At 37.9% G+C, this 18,355-nt stretch overlaps 1 protein-coding gene across 7 annotated transcripts in view; it reads right to left on the reverse strand.

Moving 5' to 3' along the window:
- Nucleotides 1-18,072, reverse strand: part of CNOT4 (CCR4-NOT transcription complex subunit 4) — a 139,653-nt gene extending 121,581 nt beyond the window's left edge. For 6 of the 7 annotated variants that reach the window (XM_067747104.1, XM_067747102.1, XM_067747103.1 and 3 more), the window contains exon 1: nt 17,846-18,072. The gene's annotated coding sequence lies outside the window, so the exon portion shown is untranslated. Of the gene's footprint in view, nt 1-17,039; nt 17,128-17,845 lie in introns of all 7 variants that reach the window. The other variant, XM_067747100.1, reaches the window with a different exon arrangement.
- Between the last annotated feature and the right edge of the window lie 283 nt (nt 18,073-18,355).

An 18,355-nucleotide genomic window follows, 5' to 3' on the forward strand; every position in this document is an offset into this window, starting at 1 on the left:
TTATAATACATAATACCAAAATTATTTTTAGTGAATACATAACAGATTATTAACTGAGTTAAAATAACTCAAAGTGTTAGGACAAAAAGAAAGGTAAGTATAAGACAGCATTGTCAACGAGAAATATAATGTAAACCATACACAGAATTTTAAATTTTCTACCAGCCACATTAAGAAAAAAGAACCAGTAATTAATTTTATTTAACCCAATATATATAAAATATTATGAACTCAACATGTAATCATTATTTTACACTGAGTACACATCTTAATTCAGACTAGCTACATCTCAAGTGCTCAATAGCCAACATGTAGCTTGTGAATACCATACTGAACAACACAAGTCTATGAAACAGCTTGAGAAAACAGGCATGTATCTACCCTCAGACCAATCTCTTGGTACCAATCTATGGTACTATGCACCATAATAAGAAAAGATCTGATATCAGTAGTAATGTATACACAATATCACAACTTGTAATATCATTGCTGATCCCAGTATAAGAGAACACTCTGAAAGGAAATCAAAAGAAAACTAATTAAAGAACATTTGCCTTCAGAGAACAGAAGTAAAGACATAAAGGAAATGAACTGTGAAGTTCTTTTTTCAACTAATCTCCAAGCTTCTTTATATGTTGCATTACAGTGTAACTCCTCTAGAAATCATTAGCATTATGACAAGTGCATTCAGAGTACCCAAAAAACATATCTTTCATTTTCCCCACAATTTTACACATGATGTCTTCTTCACCTATTTGTACCAATTTCCCTTTTACTGTCATGTTCAGCATCATTCTGTTGGAAACTTTATGAATAAAAGTAAAACCAACTCACATCAGAGACTTAAGAATGGGTTATCAAGATATCTGAAAAGAGTTTAGAGTATAAAATACTAATTCAAATAGAGCCAAAAGTCTTAAGAAATACAATATATCCATCTGGAAGTAGGGAAAAACAGAAAGGGCAGGAGTAGAGGGTGGACACTTAATTTGGCAGGGGTTGGGGAGAAAGCAAGTATTGCTAAAGGAGGTTAGAGGTAGCAGTGAAATAACAACAGATCTCTATTTTTTTTTTTTTTGGCCACGCTACGTGGCATGTGGGATCTTAGTTCCCCAACCAGGGATCAAACCCGTGCCCCCTGCAATGGGAGCATGGAGAATTAACCACTGGACCACCAGGGAAGTCCCCACAGATCTCTATTTTAAAAGGGTGGTCCAGTCTTCTACTCAAAGCAACTTTCTGCAATAGCAACCAACTCATAGCTTCTCTTTCCAATTTCCTCTGGGAGATAGGTGTCGAGTCTTTCCGTGTATAGGGTGGAGGAGAGGAGGGTTAGTGAGGAGAAAAGAAGCAGGCCATGATCCAGTAATGACAACTTCCCCATCCAATTTTATGCCATAAAAATTGGCATAATCAAAGACGACATTAAATGTGCCTTCAAAATTTAGTAAGATAAGATAGACTAGAATAATCTCTTATCAATTCATGAAATTTCTTAAACTCAGAGCAAATCTTGCCATCTCATTTATGTTTTCAAAGGATCATTCTGACAGCTGTTAGTTAACAGACTATAAAGAAAAGGGTAAAAGCAGGGAAGTTGGTTAAAAGGTTGTTGCAATTACCCAGCAAGAGATGATGATAGCTATGGAGATGGGAAAAACTGGTTGAATTCCGGGTATGTTTTAAAGGTAGAGCCAACAACTTCCTGATGAAATGAATGTGGGATGTGAGAACAAGAGAATCAAGAATGATTTTACCAAGGTTTCTATCCTGAGCAACTTGAAGCTGCCAACAACTAAGATGAGGAAGGCTTTGTGGGTGATGCAGGTATGAGAGGGCAGACTTGGTGGGGGGAAGAGCAAAAATTCCATTTTGCACATGTTGAGTATGAGATGTTTAATAATTATTCAAATGGAAATAGTGAGTAGGCAACTGGGCATACAAATCTGGAGTTCAGGAGAGTGGTCTGGACTAGAGAAATAAATTTGAGTCTCATCAATATTTAGAATTCAAAGCCATGAAACTAGCAGAGATCACCAAGGGAGTGAGAGCAGATAAAGATAATCAAGGAGTAAGCCCTGCCTGGGATCTACAAGAAAGACTAAGAAGGAGCAGCCAATGAGTTTTGAAGAAAACCAAAAGAATGTGGTATCCTAAAAGGCATGTGAAACAAGTGTATCAAAGAGGAAGAAGAAAGTAACTTTGTCAAATGTAGACTGATTGCATAAGACAAAGAACTGACTACTAGATTTAATAATGTCATTGTTGGGAGACCTGAACAAAAAAATGTTAGTATAGTGATAGGGGCAAAAGCCTGATTGGAATAGGCTTAAGGAAGAACATAAGAAAACAATTAGAACAAGTGCACTTAGACAATGCTTTAAGAAGTTCTATAGCAATGGAAATAAAAAAGAGCAAGGAATAGTGATCAAGAGAAGATATTTTTATGATGAGACAAACAGTATGCCTGTACACTGATGGGAATGACCCAGAAGAGAAGGAAGAACTGAGGATGTACAGAGAGGGAGGAGAATTGCTAGAGTACTGTCTAAAGTAAATGAAAGGGGATGGGATCTAATGCATTAGTCAGAGGAACTGGGATTAGACAGAACCAAAGACAATTCATCCATAGTAATAGAAGGCAGGCAATGTCATATCAGTAGGTACATAGGTGGTGGAGTCTATAAATATTCTTCTGACTGCTTCTACTTTCTCAATGAAGTAGAAAGCAGGTCCAACAACTGAGAGTGAGTATGAGGACAGTTGGAAGTTTGAGGAGAAAGGCAAAGGTATAAACTAGGTCATCTAGGAGAGGGGAAACCAAATGGACTAAGGTAATAGACTACGATTTCCAGACAATATTAAGGGCTTTTCAGTAACTTTCAGTCTTTAGTCCCTGTCAGCTGCACAGGTGCAGACATGAAGAACTCAGAGAATCTGATTTAACTAGGGTTAAGGTTTCGCCAAGTAAGTATGAAGAAGCAAGAAAGGAGCAAGAGAGGTGAGGCCAATGAAAGCGAATGAATATAATAATTGATACCTAGGTAATGAATGTAATACACTAGGTAAGAAGGGAAGAAAGGAAATCAAGGGTGGCAAAGGACAGTGCAAAGGGAATAGAAATTGGACTGGAGGTCCTAATGATAGTAAGCTTGTTGAGTTGGGAAGTACGTGGAAGGAGCTGAAAAGACGGATGGTGGTCAGAGAGGGGCTGCATGAACTGCAAGTCATGGTGGGGTGGGGGTTCATGTTATTGGTAATAACAAGGTGTAAGATATGACCATGGGGACTTCCCTGGAGGGCCAGTGGTTAGGACTCTGTGCTACCATTGCAGGGGTCATGTGTTCGATCCCTGGTTGGGCAACTGGGATCCCACATGCCATGAGGTATGGCCAAAAAAAGAAAGATATGACCATGGAGTGGTGACTGAGATAGGGTGGAGAGCAAGATCATTAAAGAATTTTAGAACTTAAGAGGCCACAGTAATAGAAGCAACACAGATAGTATATGTTGAAATTACCAAGAATTTTAAAAGGGATAGTGTTGGGCTTCCCTAGTGGCGCAGTGGTTGAGAGTCCGCCTGTCGATGCAGGGGACATGGGTTCGTGCCCCGGTCCAGGAGGATCCCGCATGCCGTGGAGCGGCTGGGCCCGTAAGCCATGGCCGCTGAGCCTGCGCGTCTGGAGCCTGTGCTCCGCAACGGGAGAGGCCACAGCAGTAGGAGACCCGCTTACCATTAAAAAAAAAAAAAAAAAAGGGATAGTGTTATTACCAAGAATGACAGTAAGTTAAGAGCTAGAGGTGAAGAAGAGATGAGTAACTCAGAATGCAAGAAATGCCAGCAAACATAAGGATTTTTGAACAATATAACCAGGCTCACTTTTTGACTCCTATTCCATGGAAGAGGTCAGAATGGGAAATGCAGTCTTAAATCTCAGTGCATGGACTCCTCACTGACCCCTGATGATAGTGTATAAGAAAAAAATGAAAAACATTACAGCCAACATGTACAAGGCAGTGTCTTCAGAAAAGTAGAAAGTAGAGGAAGTGTTCAGGAAAAAAAAACAAGGATACAAGAAATTTTGCTGATGATGGAGAGGAGTAAAAAGATAAGAAATATTCAGAAAAGTGTGAGGATTCAAGTGTGAGACATGAACTGTCACCTGGAAGGATGGTAGTAACTGACATAAAAAGGGATAAAAGATATAATGAGATTAGTCCTGATGGACTTTAGGCAAGCAGTAGTGTCTAGGCTGTGACTGCTAGAGGGAGGTATCAGAAGCTCCCTGTCAATGGAACACAAAAATCTGGGAAAGCACTGCCCTTTGTCGCAGTGCAAAGGGCTTTTCCTTCACCCCTAACGACAGCTTACAAGGAAACTGTAATGTACTTGTAAGGCTGTAGAGTTTTTAAAAATTAATAATATAAAGAAGTTAGAACAGTTCCTAGATTCTAATAAGCACACAAATATAAGCTTTTATTAATCAAATATAAAATATAATTATTATAGGAGAAAAAAAGAGATACATCTTACATTTTTTTTCCTCAGCTAAATGAGTATCCCAAGTGATTTCCAGGAAAACCAGTACCAAAATGGACTCAGAAAACCCATTTGAGAAGACAAAGTCTCTGAGATCAACTTCTATGTAGTGTCCCTCAATCTCAGAAAATTGGCTCTCCTCCAAAAATGTACCCCCACCACCACTTAAACTGATTGCCCCATCCACCCCACTTCAATGGTAAAATAAGTTACTCATTCAATGAGCATATACTGAGCACCTACTATGTACCAAGTGCTATTCCAAGAACCTGGGCTACATCAAAGAACAAACATTCCCATCCTAGTAGATGGAGATCAACAACTAACAGCATATATAATGAGTTAAGTGGATTATATGATATGTTTGGAGATAAGTATTATAGAAAAAAAAAAGCTTTAAAATGCAAATATTAATATTAGGGGAGAGGGGCCTGGATGCTAACTGTAAATAAATAGGGCAAGCCTTAGTGAAAAGGACATCATGTGAACAAAGTTCTGAGGGAGTTGAGACAGCTATGTTGTAATTAGATAAGTGTTCTCCAGGCAGAGGGACAGTCAGAGCAAAGATTCTAAGGCTTTTCCATTTAGTTCTTACCACTACTTGGCAATAATTTTATTATTTTTTTTTCTATTTCTTCTCTTCTATCGTCCAATCCTACTCTCTACGTTACTTCAGCAGTGGATGATAATAACAGCTAACATTTATCAAATATTTACTATATACTAAACATTGTTGTAAGAGTTTTAAAAAGATTAAGTAATCTAACAGATCTATGAAATAACATAGATCTATGAACATAACAGATCTATGAAATAGAGCTCCATCATTCACAAGGAAGAAAACTGAGGCACAAAAGATTAAGCAACTTTCTTCAAGATTACAGAGTTATCAAGTAGCAGAGCCCTGAAGCAGCATGTGTAATAAGTCTTCTGTACTGTGAAACTTAAGAACATTCAGCACAAAGACTGCCTCAAGTTTTCTCATTTCTAATAAATAGAATCTCTCATATTACACATTCAATAACCGTGAAAGCTGCTATTATAATTTGTCTTCTTGCCACTTTTATAGTCATTACCTACTACTGAATAGTCTTTAGCTACAGTCTCTACTTAACATCCTTCTTAACTTCCCGCCAATCTGATTTACATTCTCAGTCTACTGAAATCGCTCTCATGTAATTAGTGATTGTCACACACAAGCCAAAGGGCTTTCTCTATTCTCATTTTGCTTGAATGTTGCATTGAAATATGTAAATTCCTTTTTTCTTCTTGAAGTTGAAGTGGTATCATCCTAGATCTTCCTATCCCCGTGACTTCTCTCTCTTAGAAAATCTCTTTGTTTTCTGAGACAAACTTTTCCATCTTCCTTTTACCTCTCTAATTGTTCCTTTAATAATACCTTTTTCAGGGACTTCCCTGGTGGTTCAGTGGTTAAGAATCCACCTTCCAATGCAGGGGACATGGGTTCAAACCCTGGTAAGGAAACTAAGATCCCACATGCCGTGGAGCAACTAAGCCTGAACACTCTGGAGCCTGTGCGCCACAACTAGAGAGAAGCCTGCGTGCCACAATGAAGATCCCGCGTGCTGCAACAAAGACCCGACGCAGCCAAATAAATAAATAAATATTTTAAAAGAACAAACTTTTTCACTTCTACCCCTTTAAAGGTAGGTATCCAAAAGCTTACTTTCCTTTTTGCTTGTCTCTGTTAACTCAGTCCCCCTTAAGGTTTATTCATCCAATAAGTATTTATTGAGCACCTACTATCTACCAGGCACTATTTGGGTCACTTTGGATATATCAGTGAACAGAATAGACAAAAAAAAAGAAATCCTCTTATCCACGTAAAATCAAATAATTCTATGCTACCAAGGACACTCAAAACCATCTTCCCCTAAATACTATTTTAAACACATCACTCCCCTGACTTAAAACAAACAAACCTGCAGTGATTGCAATGATTCCCCTCTTATCAACCACATCTAAATTTCTCTGCCTTAGTTCAAAATACTCCATAATTATTTTCTATCATACCTGTCCAGGTTCATTTTCCATTACTCTTTGATTCAAAAGAATTCCAGGTAGGTCAGTCCTTTGATTACCCCCTAAAACACATTACCTGTGTTTCCAGCTGGTCAAGTAACTACTAAAAACATATGTCTACTACCCAGACATTAAAAAGTACACTGAATAAAAAGATAAGTCTTCAAAAATAGATTTTTAAAAAATTCTTTCAAACATATAAAAACAGCAAACACGTATCCAGGGCTTACTATATGCCAAACGCTATTCCATGCACTTTATATACATTAACTCATTTATTCCACACAACAATCTTAATAGCTGCATTCTACAAATGAGGAAGCTGAGGTCCAGACAGCATAAGGTAACTTGCCCTAGGTCTGACAAGAAGTGGTAGGAGTAAGATTCAGGCTCAGGCAGTCTGGTTCCATACTAAACTGCATGCTCCCAGCAGAAGCCATAAATAAAAGTAGGGGGAATTGAAAGGGCTGGCAAGCAAATCTATAGACCAATGAAAACTATGTTCAACTATAAAAAAAATCATTTAAGTTAGCCCGTTACTCCAAGAGCAATATTTCCTTTAATATAATGTCAAGTTTTAAAAATTACAGAATTTAGTAGTATATAATAAAAAGCACAACCTGTAAACACAAACACATCATATATTATTCAGAGTTCTCCAAAGCTGCTGAAAACTTGCTAGGCGTGACAAAAAAATAGAGGGCAACACATGACTAACAAATGTTGTTTTGTTAGCACAGCTATATTAAAGTATTTTACTGTCATACTTGTTTTCATTAGGATCAAACAGATTTGAATACAGTGCAGGGATGGTAACTACCTTAAAAAATACTACTAGCTTTACTTTTTAGAAGCAAAGTTCACATCTAGGACTAGGTCCAGGACAACAGAAAAGATTTTAGTAGAAGCAAGAAATTCCAAGAAAGTACCACGAAGCATCTAACATCAGTACTCTTCAACCTATCACCAACTCTATTGCTAAAGGACATTTTAAAAGATTTCTAAGTATTAATTTAGTAAATTCATGAAACTACTTTATAACTGATTACATAAAATTAAAAATGAAAGGAAGAGGTTCTTCTATAAAACAATCTTAGAATAACCTTACGCCAATACATGAGCAAAATGAGGAGTATCACACATATCATTTTCTTCTCTTTCCCATTTCCCCCTTCCTTCTGGCAGATTAAAGACACAAAAATGGTCAGGTTTTGAGCTAGAGAGGTTAAAATGTACAAGCCTGGACAAGGATGCTAGTCTGACTTAGAAAAGGCTAAAGTCTGTAGCCTTCCCAACTAGAAGCCTAACTTAGAAAAGAAAACCTAAAGTATGTAGCCAAAGGCAGCAAAGGAGCCAGTGCCATCAATGCCTTAGGCAAAAATGCACCGTGGTCATTATTAGAATTTGAAGTGTTTCACTGTATTTTCTGCCTCTCCTCCCTTTTCCTAGGTTTGAAATACACCTGCCCTCCCAGCTACCCAAGACACCCCAAAGCCACTCACACAAAAGGGCTCCCTCCCAAGAATTTCATGAATAAAACTATGCAAAATACTAATAATTTGAGATTAATTCAAGTTGTTAAAATCTGGGAGAGATTTTTGGAGCATGGAACCATTTTCTCCTCTCCCCTCCACCACCCACTGTGACACTTTTAAGCGGCTCCACACTCAAGGCATTAAATTAAAAGTTTTTGGAGAAAAGAATGGATTGGCAGCTACCACTGAAAATATTCTCAAATACTAAGGTTCTCCTATACTGCATATTTGATATTTACTTCCTTCCCACATACACTGGGTGGTAATGAGAAAGAAGCATAATCCTCCTCAAGATTCTCCTGCACAAAGGCGATAGCAATTCAATCTTAAATCCACAATTAAAATATTAAAGGCTCTGTTAAAACATACCCAAGCAGAAGGCAAAAGCTTTCTATTCCAGTGACCATATTAGATAGTACGCATAACCCACTAAATAAAGAAGGAAAAAAATGTGAAAAATAGTTCTGTCACATCACCAGGATTAAGGAGGTTTAGGATGGAGGGAACATCCATGAAAAACACATATTTCCCAACAATGCACTATATTGCATCATTATCTTTATCCTTATTAATATTTCCCAAGTACCCGAAAGGTCCATGGCATTATTGTAGGTTATACCTTTTATAATAATAGGAAAGAAAATGATTGGTAAATTAAGGTAAATTAAACTTTGAAGCTGTAAGCACCTAAGCTTGAGATGTTTTCAGACTCAACTATAAGAATTCTTGAGATCCACATGCTAAATATTGTAGAAAGGGAATACATGTGATACTGAGGGAAGCAGGAAGAGAACAATGGCAATACAGTATTATTCATCTACTATTTACAAAGCCAGAAACAAGAAATCTACTTTTCCCCTGCTGCTTTAAGATAACAAATGAAATTATCCTTCACAAAACAAAGCAAGCATGCTATCCAGAAATACACAATAGATGAAGAAAGTTGGTTTAATGAAGAGTGAACAAACCAAAACAAAGAAAAGAATAACTTCAAGGGTCTGAGAACTTAAAAAACATTTTCAAATAAAATAAATATGGCTTTTGTGTAACCAGATCTGTTTTTAATAATACCTTTGCAAAACAAAGTATATCAAAATAAATCAAAGAATAAACTTTCACTTAATAATGTCCCTACATTCTTCTTTGGCCTGCTGACCTATCCTTATCCATCCTTAAAGGAGGTTGGGGCTGACAACATTAGTGCCCTATTCATCAGAATTTTATGCCATTCCTTCTGCATTAATCAGGTCATTATTAAACTTTAAAGCTATCCAGTAATATATACTGGTTACAAGCTGTTCAAATATACATTTCCTAATACTTCTTCTGAACTCTTACACACATAAGAAGCAGATGAGGCATCAATTTCCCTTTTACAAATGAAATATGTTCCATCTCATTATCATGTAATAAAGATTTTCTTTATTTTCCAAACTCCCAGTGAATACATATCTAAAATTATTTGAAAACACTAGTAGCTATTTTCTGCTGAATTTTCTTGAGATTGTTATTTGAGTAATCATGCATCACTTCCTTTTCAAAAGCTGGGCTTGGATAACAAATTGCAGTTTACTATCAACGACAAATAGACATTTCTTCAGTCCTCTATTCTCCAAAACCTTGTTGTCATTTCTGGATATAAGGACTGAAGAGAAGATGGAATCAATTAGGTGCCAAATCGTGTAGAATATCCACACCAACATCTCTACTCATGGCCTACTCATTAATTTTTCACATTCAACTGTCAACCCCAAAATATGCTGCACACTACTGAAGAAGGAATCTTTTTCTAAACAGTACTTTCATCATGTCATCTCCTGCCCCCAACGAACTACTGGCTCCTTACCGTAGCTGATCAGATTCAACCTGACACTGAATACACCTCATAATCTAGCCCTACTCTAGCATACTAATTTCTCTGACACCATTCTCAGAAATTAACACCTTATTCTACTGAGATCAGACTCCTTACACCTCTCTCACATCATGCTGGTTCCCACCAAGTGTTTGCTCCTGCTTCCAAGCCCCACATGGAACGTATGGAATGTTCTCCTTCTGAAGATGATCTGCCTATGCAGACAGTACATATTCTTTATTCAAGTCCCACTTTCTCAAGGAAGCCCTACTCCTAGATAACCCTATACTAACATAATGGACTCAGACCCATGTATCAAAGCGTTAGTTGTATAATGCTTTGGATAGTGCTAGTTATATTATTATGAAAGTATACCCAACAAGATAATAAACTCTTAGAAGAGGCTGGGTCATTTCCCAAGAAGTAGGTCTATAATAAGTACTTAAAGACTATTTGAAAAATTGATTGAATAATCCTGATTTTTTTAAAAATCAAGGATATTATATGTCAAAAAGAGTTCTAGTACAAATGAAATAATTGTGATGACGAGAATTTGCTTCAAAATAATCCAGGTCAAAGAGTACACTAAGTGGGGGCACAGGTAAACTAAGTGGGGGCACAGGTAAACCCAGACTGACTATGAGTTGATGATCTTTGAAGTGACACACACATAGAGATCTGTGTCTACTTTTGTTTAAAATTTTTCATGTTAATAAGTCAATTTTTTTAACACTAATAATGTCTTTACTTCACTTTAAATGACAAAACCAAGGCATATCATAACACTTTTCTTTACCCAACAAATACCTAAGTCCCCATTTAAAGTATGAAAAAGAATTCTGGAAAGATCTAATTTGACAGGAAACTTGTAAGAGCTAATTCTCAACTAAGAATTAATTTTAAAATTAAAGGAAAAAATCTAATCGAAATGGAGGGGATCTCCATCAAAAGAAAAATTAATCTTACTACCAAAAGCAATACTGCTGAAATTAGAACACTCCCTAACACCATACACAAAAATAAACTCAAAATGGATTAAAGACCTAAATGTAAGGTCAGACACTATCAAACTCTTAGAGGAAAACATAGGCAGAACACTCTATGACATATATCACAGCAAGATCCTTTTTGACCCACCTCCTAGAGTAATGGACATAAAAACAAAAATAAACAAGTGGGACCTAATGAAACTTCAAAGCTTTTTGCACAGCAAAGGAAACCATAAACAAGACCAAAAGACAACCCTCAGAATGGGAGAAAATATTTGCAAATGAAGCAACTGACAAAGGATTAATCTCCAAAATTTACAAGCAGCTCATGCAGCTCAATAACAAAAAAACAAACAACCCAATCCAAAACTGGGCATAAGACCTAAACAGACATTTCTCCAAAGAAGATATACAGATTGCCAACACATGAAAGAATGCTCAACATCATTAATCATTGGAGAAATGCAAATCAAAACTACAATGAGATATCACCTTACACCAGTCTGAATGGCCATCATCAAAAAATCTAGAAACAATAAATGCTGGAGAGGGTGTGGAGAAAAGGGAACACTCTTGCACTGCTGGTGGGAATGTAAATTGACACAGTCACTATGGAGAACAGTATGGAGGTTCCTTAAAAAACTAAAAATAGAACTACCATATGACCCAGCAATCCCACTACTGGGCATATACCCTGAGAAAACCATAATTCAAAAAGAGTCATGTACCAAAATGTTCATTGCAGCTCTATTTACAATAGCCAGGACACGGAAGCAACCTAAGTGTCCATCAACAGATGAATGGATAAAGAAGATGTGGCACATATATACAATGGAATATTACTCAGCCATAGAAAGAAACGAAATTGAGTTATTTGTAGTGAGGTGGATGGACCTAGAGTCTGTCATACAGAGTGAAGAAAGTCAGAAAGAGAAAAACAAATACCGTATGCTAACACATATATATGGAAGAAAAAAAAAAGGTCATGAAGTACCTAGGGGTAAGACAGGAATAAAGACAGACCTACTAGAGCATGAACTTGAGGATATGGGGAGGGGGAAGGGTAAGCTGTGACAAAGTGAGAGAATGGCATGGACATATATACACTACCAAACGTAAAATAGATAGCTAGTGGGAAGCAGCCGCATAGCACAGGGAGATCAGCTAGGTGGTTTGTGACCACCTAGAGGGGTGGGATAGGGAGGGTGGGATAGGGAGGGAGACGCAAGAGGGAAGAGATACGGGAACATATGTACATGTATAACTGATTCACTTTGTTATAAAGCAGAAACTAACACACCATTGTAAAGCAATTATACTCCAATAAAGATGCTAAAAAAAAAAAAAGCAATACTGCTTATATTTCAAGTTTTCATTCAATTACAGCATTCACAAAAGGGTCCACCCAAACAATAGCTGAAAATCACAAAACACTGTTTAAAAAAAAAAAAAAAAGCATAATATGAAAGGCAGAAAATAAAAAGAAAAAAAGTTGCTAAAATCAATGTTCAATAACCCGAATCAACCAATGTTATTTCAAGAAATTCACTATCTGAAGACACCAATTGCCCTTAACAGGGATTGAATTAGTAGGTTCTTAAATAATCAGGAAAATTAGCACTTCCTCTTTATTCTGAGACCTGAAAAATATGCTTAAGAAATTGCAGATATTTGGCTTGATGACAACATATAGCTCCACCCCTTTGATATTTCAGTCTATAACTACTCTTCAAAATTCAACCATTATTTCCCTACATCATCGTTCACTAATTCCTTCCAAAAGCAGTGATACAAACATCTATCTTTAAATGCTTCTTTAATTAAATGCTCTAATTACACTGCTTCTTTGCCTTGACTTTTTTTCCCCCAAAACTGGTTTTAGGCATATATACAAACCAATCTGATTATTCTGATTTCCCCTTCTCCATATTTTCTCTAAATACTCAAGAGGGGAGGTAACTAAATAACATATTTGATTGCGAACAGATATCCAATGTATACAAATAGCAAGCTTTATCCCAATAGCAATACATCATCTGCCCATCACCCAATGCAATTAAAGTTTAAAACAGGACAACTCTCTTGTATAAACAGAGTTTAGAAAGAATGAAACCATCCTCACAAATAAACTCCTTAGGAGAAAAATAAACTCATACTCAAATTGCTTTTTACTTGCCCTATCTTTAAAGTTTCATTTTCCTAGCAAGTGAAAGTAATCATCTTCTTTTTAGTAGCATGTAATTTCTCTCTTCTAGTAAAAGAAAAACTGTTACGGTAAGGCTAATCTAAGGGGCCAAAATAGTGTTGAAATTTTCTCTTCTATAAACTACTTTCTGATTAACAAATAAAAGAATCATGCTACAAAAAAGAAATGTGACAAAACCCATTGGGTTAATATTACTACACGTGAAAAAGTTGACATTTACTACACAATCTTTTCTAATAAAAAAGGCCACATAAATATCAGATTAAAAACAATTCTGAAAAAAGTTTTTTCAGAAAACCACTAAATATAGGATTAACAGTCCCACTATCTTTTCATTGCATCACTAAATAAGTGAGTAAATTATGCCATCTTTATAATTTGTGTACTCTCAACTTTTGAGAAAAAAATATTACTCTCTTTAAAATATCAGTGGTTTTGCCACATTTTATATAAGCATGGGCATTTGCAGATTTTTCCTAATATCTCTGAGGTAACACAAAATATTTTAAATCTCAAAATGTGTTAACAAGTTTTATCCAATACATGCTATTCCAGTGGGATGAAAACCATTTACAAGTTCCACTTAGATTAAGAAATCCTTTGAGAAAAGTATGTAGTACATTCTAGTTATACTATTTCTAGAGCACTAAAAATCTCTATAACCTATTTCCCTACTGTTTTTCTTTAGAACTAACAGATGAATGTAACTTCCTTCACAAAAAGTCAAGACAGTACTATACTTAATGACAGAAAGCTAACTGAATTTTCAGCAGAGGTTTAAGTTTTCATAAACTAAAACTTTCTATTTCATTTGAATGGTCTATAAAAATAATAACACTGGGCTTCCCTAGTGGCACAGTGGTTAAGAATCCGCCTGCCAATGCAGGGTACACGGGTTCGAGCCCTGGTCCGGCAAGATCCCATATGCTGGGGAACAACTAAGCCTGTGCACCACAGCTACTGAGCCTGCGCTCTAGAGCCTGCGAGCCACAACTACTGAAGCCCATGTGCCTGGAGCTCGTGCTTCACGACAAGAGAAGCCACGGCAATGAGAGGCCCGCGCTCCGCAATGAAGAGTAGCCCCCGCTTGCCTCAACTAGAGAAAGCCTGCATGCAGCAACGGAGACCCAATGCAGCCTAAATAAATAAACAAACAAATAAATAACTTTTTAAAAAATTTTTAAAAATAATAATAACATTGAGTTGAAATAGATTCAATCAAGTGCTATCTACAGGCACCAAAAAAAAAAAGAAACTTTTTTCTAATGAAGAGTGTAGCTTAACCTTAAAGCACGAGTAGCGAAGGAGAGAAAGGGAAGATTTCTAAAATCATACTGCTTAAACTGAGAAGATATTTTTTCATTATATTGATACATATAACATCATTTTAAAAATAAAACTCCCCTAATGCAAGGAGTTCATCCTTAAGCAATGCCCTCTTTCTTTTACAAAGTAATAAACTGGAAGTTATCGCTAGTGCTCCAATCAGACTGAAGTTGAAGGGCATTACAAAACAATTTTTCTGTATTTTGCCATTTGATTATAACTGTCTCATCCTAATAAAATTAAAGATTTGTCTATGGAACTTTGTGAAAACAAATTTCATAACAAGTCAACCTCAAGTAACTCATGTTCAAAAACCCTTCTGTAGAAATAATCTATTCAGTTGAAGAATTCAACTACTGAAACTGGCAGAAAGTATTCCAAACTATCCCAAAAAAAGAACCCCACGAAATTATGAAGCTACAATACTCAAAATGTTACATTTAAGAAGTTAAATCACACGGGCTTCCCTGGTGGCGCACTGATTAAGAATCTGCCTGCCAATGCAGGGGATATGTTTCGAGCCCTGGTCCGGGAAGATCCCACATGCCGCGGAGCAACAAAGCCCGTGAGCCGCAACTACTGAGCCTGCGCTCTAGGCCCGCGAGCCACAACTACTGAAGCCCGTGCGCCTAGACCCCGTGCTCGGCAACAAGAGAAGCCATTGCGATGAGAAGTCCGCGCACCGCAACTAAGAGTAGCCCCCACTCACGGCAACTAGAGAAAGCCCGCGTGCAGCAACGAAGACCCAACACAGCCAAGGATAAATAAATAAATTTATAAAAATAAAAAAAAGTTAAACCATACAAAAATACTTTGAACTCTCAGCTCTGTATTTCCTATCAAAATATCAAAGAACTTTAGATATCTTCTTCAGATGTGTTAAAGATTCCAAAGTAAATTCATTTTGACTTCACAGTGCTGATAACTAAGAATTTGATGATGGCAGGAAAAAAACTATAGAGTGGAGAAAATTACTTGAGAATGCTTTTATTGAAGCAAAATATCTTTACAAAAGAAAAGATGTATTAAAATAATTTACCCTCTTCTGCCAGACAAACAGTCCTCTCCTAGAACACACTGCTTACAATTCAGCCAAGTATGACTGCCAAGGGTTTCTAAACCCGTGTGTTAGGCTTGTTCAAAGTGGAAAGCTTCTCCACCAGTGTATTACAAAGAAAAATGAAATATATTTTTTGCTTAGAGTTGAAGATCAATTGTATTAAATATATTCCTACTGATAAACTAAAAGTAAGTAATACTTTTTTTTTAAAAAAAACCTCAGGTCATAACTTAGGACAAGGTTTGCTATATAAATTGCTTCCAATTCTCAGAAAAGTCGGGATTTATTTAGTTTCCCCAAATTGTGGCTTAAGTGGCTGAAAGGAAAAATGAAGTTTTATAAACAGCTTTCCTAACCTCGGTTTACATTTGATGAAACAGACCATTTATCACAATCAAGCAAATATAATGTCAAATGTAAGATTCCATCAAGTATTACAGATAAAATCTGTAAAAAAATCACAATTATGCAGCAACATCCAAAAGTGATTTAATGGACAACTATATGTATTTATATTTACACTTGAGGTATTATTACTTTTGCAAATAAGAGGTATACTGCTGCATGAGATTGCTACTATGACTTAATATTTTTACATACATCTTAAGAACACAATGTCTTATTTACGTTTAAATTTGAGATGTATGTATCTGATCTATGTAATCCTGTTTGTTTTTCTGGTAATTCTTTACTTCACAGTAGTCTGATTATAGCAAAAGCTCCTTCTTCACAAAACAGACATCATAAGCCACCACCGGCTTCTAGTTTTCTGCTTTTTAATGTAAATAATAATGACACTGAGTGTTACCAAATGCATTTATGTGCACAGCTTTGTCATTTCTTTCCCAGCCCCCTTCTTTTCTATGGAAAAAATGAGATTTAGTTTTGGAAAAAAAAAATCGATTTCTCCTTTGCTTATAGACCTAATGGTTTTCAAGAGAAGACAATTTATTCAGATACCTACCATTCTAGATATGTTAAAAGAAAGAACTTCCCAAATCCAAAAATATCAAGTCAGATATTAGCTGGAGAGGAAATTTCCACTCAAACTATAAATAAAATGTCATCAATTAAGCTGAACATCAATAAAACTGAGTCAATAATCAATTCTCAATTTGGAAGGAATCTGTAACCCACATATAACCTGCTTATAATCAGAACACCACTTATATTCACTTATATTTGCTTGTGGAGCTCACAGATGAATTTGGTTGTGTGCCAGATTTATCTTATTTTTAAATGCCCAGGCTAATATTTGTTGGTATAATCAGAGCCCACATTAAGTATCCTGGGGAGACTCAATTCAGAAGGCGGCTTGGTAGCATGGAGAAACCGGTCCAAAATGGAAAAAAAAAAAAAACAAAAAACCACGTCCCAACAGAGCGAATAATCCACAAATAGATCATTGAAAGCAAAACGAAGACGCTCCTCTCCGGAGTAGCCTGAATAAACGAGCTTCACTCAAAATGTTTAACAGTATCCTACCTCACTTCATTCACTTCCCAACTTCCTTGACTTTTCAGGGGCCAACACGGGGCATCCCTTTTTTTCTGGAAGTGTATGCTGAAAGAATCTGTATAGGAAAGAGGGAAGGAACGGACAATACCCAAGAACGCTGTGAAACAGGTGGGTCAGAACGAGCAGCAGCATAATCTAGATACTTAAGGGGCAGCTTTAAAATGACAGATGTGGTTAAAGGAAAGACTGCAAATCGGAAGAAGCTCTAGGGTAGCAGATAGGCTGGGGACTAATGGCAAGCACCGGGGGGAGCAAAGGCTAACTCCACAGTGGTAGCAGCGGAGCAAAAAACAAGCGGCAGGACCGAGTGGGCAACGAGCAGTGGGATTAATGAGCACCACGGGTCAGAGTGGAAGTGATGGCTTCGGTCTTGGGAGACGGGAGCCACTGGAGAAGGACGTCAGAGAGGGGCAAGGGGGTTGGGAAAACAGGGAGTCCTGAGACCTAAGATTCCTGCCCCTACAAAAACGTAGGGGAGAGCACTGAAGACGAGCAGCCGCCTCGGCTGCCCAATTGAAGAGATTTTTGAAGCAGTCGAGGCTCGCCGCCGCGCAGCCTTCTGCCCCGCTCCCTTTTCCCGGCGGTAACTGCTGTGGCGTAGAGGGGAGAGGGAGGAAGAGGAGGAGGAGGAGGAAGACCGAGAAGGAGGCTGAAGATGAGGCGGGGGGTGGGGAGAAAGGGGGGTGCGGCCTGCACAGTCCCAGCGAAGCCTCCGCTCTCTCGTAGCCGGTAAGCCCCGGGTTTCCCCTAAGCCCAGCCCCGCACAGACTCACCCGCCTGCCTTGCCTCGCTTTTCCCTTATCCGATTCCACGCGTTGCCGCGTCCTCACAAGAGACCACTGAACGAGTGTCGGGGAAAAAACTCTTCAGAAACGGGCCTGATTGCTTCAGCGAGTCCGACCTTTACGGCTGAGAGAGAGACTCTCAGCTTTCGGTGGGTTCCACAGCCAGACGGGCCACCATCTTACATTAGGGTAAGACTCCTCCGGCCTCCGGTGCGCAGGCGCACGCCGATCCGACAGGGAGGGGCGGGGGAGGGGCGGGAGGAGCGGCGGGGGTACTGCTCCCGCAGCATCCTGGGAGTTGTAGTCCTCGGAGGGTAACAGCCCAGAGGCAAGCCGGGAGTTGATGTTCTCACTCCGAGGGCGGATGGGATCGCTCACCTCACGTGCCTGTTACACTATTGCCTTTCTTCGTGTTTTGCTTCCTTCTTGACCCGCGTGTGCTGCTCCGCTGTCATTTGGTCGGCGGCCTTCGTTAGTGGTTCCGTTTCCTCGGTGTTT

This window comes from Pseudorca crassidens, chromosome 8 (assembly GCF_039906515.1).
Source record: "Pseudorca crassidens isolate mPseCra1 chromosome 8, mPseCra1.hap1, whole genome shotgun sequence".
Classification (NCBI taxonomy): domain Eukaryota; kingdom Metazoa; phylum Chordata; class Mammalia; order Artiodactyla; family Delphinidae; genus Pseudorca; species Pseudorca crassidens.